This window comes from Budorcas taxicolor, chromosome 3 (assembly GCF_023091745.1).
Source record: "Budorcas taxicolor isolate Tak-1 chromosome 3, Takin1.1, whole genome shotgun sequence".
In the NCBI taxonomy this organism is placed as follows: domain Eukaryota; kingdom Metazoa; phylum Chordata; class Mammalia; order Artiodactyla; family Bovidae; genus Budorcas; species Budorcas taxicolor.
Genome location: NC_068912.1, coordinates 87,206,383 through 87,211,044, shown reverse-complemented (window position 1 = coordinate 87,211,044; position 4,662 = coordinate 87,206,383). Strand labels below are relative to the sequence as shown.

At 51.4% G+C, this 4,662-nt stretch overlaps 1 non-coding gene across 1 annotated transcript; it reads right to left on the bottom strand.

Annotated features, from left to right (window-relative positions):
* Nucleotides 1–708: 708 nt before the first annotated feature.
* TRNAS-GGA (transfer RNA serine (anticodon GGA)) lies at nt 709–780 on the bottom strand. The gene has a single exon. It is a non-coding gene; the product is annotated as a tRNA-Ser (tRNA).
* Nucleotides 781–4,662: the final 3,882 nt, after the last annotated feature.

Genomic DNA, 4,662 nt, shown 5'->3' with positions numbered 1-4,662 from the left:
TGTATTATTATACAGAACATGGTCTGGTTTCTATCAAATGAATTTATTCAGTCAATCAGTCAGTGATTGCTAATGAGCTTTTTCTTGGGTCTGGCCTTGGGATCTAAAGAAATATGAGGCCTGGCTCCTTCCTTCAAGTGCTCGCAGTCCAGAAGGAAGACGTACGAGTAAATCCAGTACTAAAATACAGCAGAGGTGAGCATAGGGTGCTATGGGAACAGACAGAAGAGACAGGTCTGCACTGGAAAGGGGTAGGTCAGGGAAAAATGTTCCTGAACATTCTGGCAAAAACATTCTGGGACTGTCCCAATCCCAAAACCTTGTCAGACTCTTCCCAGCAAACCTAAGCCTTTGGGCCACTGGATTTCCTTACGACAGTCTTTTAACTCTTGTATTGTCATTTTCATCCCAGTCCCTCCCTGACCTACAGTTTCTTGTGTTCCCATGTGACTCACTGTACTGCTGGGCAAAGCCCCAACCTGACTAAAAGTGGCCCTCCACCCACTCGGCTGCCCTACCTGTGCCATTCACCACAGCCAGAGAAAAATGTGCAAACACGCTAATTGTGTCTGAGTGAGTGAGTGAAGTCGCTCAGTCGTGTCCGACTCTTTGAGACCCCATGGACTGTAGCCTACCAGGCTCCTCCCTCCATGGGATTCTCCAGGCAAGAGTATTGGAGTGGGTTGCTATTTTCTTCTCCAGCGGATCTTCCCGACCCAGGGATTGAACCTGGGTCTCCAGCATTCCAGGCAGACGCTTTAACCTCTGAGCCACCAGGGAAGCCCATAATTGTGTCTGGCGAGCTACTATTTATTTTCTGGTCATTCTCCCAGTCTCAACTGTTTCCAACTTTCTTCTCTATCCCTCAAGCTCTAAGCCCTCCTTCTCCATCATCACTTCCAGCTGGAGACCTTGCTTCCCATCTCACTGAGGAAATAGCAGCCCTCGGAAGAGAAGTCCCATGTGTTCCCACCACTCCCACCATGGTGAAGCACTGGGGAGAGCAGGTTTTCTCTGCCCAAGGGTAAAAGTGGAGGGAAAGCTTCTGGAGACATTCTCCACGCAGGCAGCTGGAGAATGGCCACTTCCTATCCAGGGAACCATCTCCACCCTGTCTGGAGGTGTGAGAGAGAGTCCCTCCTGCTGACTCACGGGACACCTGGTGAGGCGAGGCTGGAGCTGGAAAGGTTACTGACGGTCAGAGAGAAGCTGCTAGACCAGGGTCTCAGGAGGGGCCTCATGGGGGAGGGAAAGGCATCTGAATGGACACTGAAAGACGGCAGGTCCTGGGTTTGTGGGCAGGCAGCCCCTACCGGGAGAAGAGTGGAGGTGTGTCTTCCTGAGTGGAGTCCACACACGAGCCCAGTGGAGCAGTACACAGAGAAGAAAGATGGCTCCTGGAAGAACATGGCTGACACAGCGCAGCCCGACCCCAAGCGGCTACTCGCTTCATTTTTCCTTCTTTCCTCTGACAAAGCCCCCTGAGGGGCTACAGCAAGGCTCTCTGCTGGGTCTGGGAAAAACACACTCATGAAGAGCCAGCTTCTTCCCTCATGACAAACAGAGGAAGACAAGCCAACAGAAGACTCCTTCACTTATTAAACACGGACTGCGTGCTGACTACATGCAACAGGCAGGAAACAAGGCTGTCCTCACCCGCCGCTGGCCAGGAGCTCACATTCCAGGGAGGGCTGACGGGAGGCCCAGGAGGAGAGACCCCGTGTGCCAGGGAGGCGGGGAGCAGAGTGGGAGAGAGAGAGGTGCGGGGTGAAGAGGCACACATCGAAGCAGGTGTCCGGTTGGGCCTCCCTGAGAAGGTGGCCTGGAGCAAAGATGTGAGAGAAGCTGGCCAGCTGTGGCCGCCTCCCAAGGTGCAGTGCGCCAGGCCCGGACGGGTCTCAGGAGCAAGGTAGAGGGGGCGGGGGCAGGGGCAGGGCCTACAGGACCTGAGGGGCTCCTGTGCTGACTCCACCTTTTATTCTGTTTGTAATGGGGGCCATTGGAGGGTTCTGAGCAGAGGAGTCATATGACCAGTCTCTTATGTTAACAGGATTTCTCTGGGAACTGTGCTGAAAACAGCCAAGGGGGACAAGGATGGAAGCAGGGAGACTCCTATGGAGAACTGATGAAAACTCAGGGGCGAGGCAACGGTGCCTGGATTTGGGCAGCAAGGGATGGTTAAGACGTGGTCAGGCTCTGAACCTCTTTTGAGGGGAGAGCCAACAGTATTTGCTGACAGATTGGAAAGGCCATGTGGAAAAGTGAGAGGAGTTAAGAATGACTCCTAGGATTTGGACCCAAGCAAAGGGAAAGATTGAGCTATCATTATCCAAGATGGGAAATGTGGCAAGAGAAGCAGGTGGGGGATGTTTGGTGAGGCAGGAGTCAGGAAGCTGATTTTTATAAACCTCAAGATGTTTTAGGCCACGTGAGATGCATCAAGACATCCACGTGGAGGTGTTGAGCTGGCACGGGAGAGCCTGGGCTGGTGGTAGACACTGGGACCCAACTGTGGGGAGAGGGTATTTGAAGCCAGGACGCTGTAGGAGATGATACAGGCATGAGGGCAGTTACAGAAGAGAAGGCTAAGGACTGAATCCTGGACCTCCTGTAAAATGCTTGGGCAGACATGGAGGAACTGCAAAGCAGACTGAGGTGAAGTCACCCAGATAGCAGGGCATTCAGAAGACCATAGGCTGTAAAAGCCAAGGGCAGAAAGGGCTTCATGAAGGAGGAGGCGACTGGTGTGTCACCTGCTGCTGTGGGACCATTAAGATCTAAACTGAGACTCAACCATTGGATTTATGGTGAAAGGTTCCTGTGACTTAAACAAGAGCACTTCTGGGAGTGGGTGATATGAACTTGATCAGAGTGACTCCAAGAGCTAGAGAGAGAAGAGGATTTGAAGGTGGTGTGTATATTCAACTTTTTTGAGTGTTTTTGCTCTAAAAAGGAACAAAGTAGCAGGACAGTAGCTGGAGGAGGATGTGGGCTCAGGAGATGATTGTGTGTGTGTGTGTGTGTGTGTATGTGTATGCTGATGAGGATTATCAAGTCTGCAGGCAAGCATTGATGGTGTGGGCAAGAAGGAAAGAATCGCTGGAGCACTGACCTTGAGTACCTGAGACAGTACTGGTACCCAGGGGAGGAGTGCGTGTTTGTTCAGAGCCTTGGCATCCGTAATAACACAACAGAAGCCACAGGAGAAGGGCCAATGAGACAGTGAGGTGTATTCTCAGTGCTTTAGCACAGAGTAATAGAAACCCACACTTCTGTAGCACATACTGTGTGCCAGGCACTGCTCTGAGTCATTTACGTATATTAACTCAAATTCTCATACCACCCCTCTGAGATGAATACTGTTATTGTGCCCATTTTATGAAAGAGCACCAAGGCATAGCGATATGAAGAATTCTGCCCAAAGTCACACAGTAGCGAGTGGCATTCCTGGCTGATGACCACCACCCACTGTCTCAGTATGAATGGGGGGATGATGGATGAGTGGGTGGTGGAAGAGAGTCTGCATGGTTTTGGTGAGCCCAGAGCCGGGATGAAATAACTGGTTTCTCCTTCTGAGATACCTGTTCATTTGCAAAGTACTTTTCAGTCATTACTTACTGAGTCAGTGGTCAAGGAGGCAGAGGATAGGGGCTGGTTCCAGTTTCCTGTGCGGTCTTGGTGCAGTCTGTGAGGATGGTTTCCTCCCTACCGCCATGCATCTCCCACTGGTTCTGCAGGGAATTATGATCCCTTCTCTTTAGAGACACCCCCTGGGACTCTGAGCACCTGAAGTGCTGCAGTCCTCATCTTCCTGATAAAGGGAAGGGAGGGAGAAAGGAAGTGGGGCAGCAGCAGACCCAGCCCTAATGCAGGCTGAGGCCAAGTCACTTCCATCCTCTGGGCTTAATCTGTAAAAGGCCAGGGAGGTCGAGATGATGCTTACTGTATGGACTCATGTGTTTCATCAGCACGTGTCACGAGTGTGGCTATATGGCAGACAGGATCAGGGCACCAGAGATATGCGAGGCAGCAGAAAGGAAACATTCTGACTTCAAGGAGATTGCCATCTATGGGAGGAGCCTAGGGGAAAACTGACAATCACACAGTTACAAACATCTTTGAAGGAACATTCTAGGATGCTATGACAGTACCCTTTCCTGAGGACTTCTGTAATTTTGGGGAAATCTGCCACTGGTTGGTGACTGTGGGCACATCACATAACCTCTGATCTCTAGGTTTTTTCATCTGAAAAGGAGGTTAGCAATACCACTGTGGGGAGATGGTGGCATTAAATGACATCCCTTCTCTGTGAAAGGCCAAGGGTTTGTGCTCATTTTGCCCCATGGCTTGGGTCCTCAGTGAAGCTGACTGATGCCCCAGGGAGACCGAGGTGGGGAGGCCGAGAGCCACAGAAGCACTCTAAGTGCTGAGCATCCTCTCCAGTAGGGTTAAAGAGTGCCAGAGCTGGGTTTTGGTCATTTCAAGAGCTGGGGCAGAATTCCAGCCAGGGCGTGAGCTCTGTGGGTGTGGAAGGGGTGAATTCCCATTTGCAATAGCATCACGACCTCCCCCCTGAAACCAGCCTGTCCCACCTCCCAGGAATCTCTTTCTTTTCTTCCTTCCAGTGAAGACTTCAGACACCATGATACAGTTACAACACAG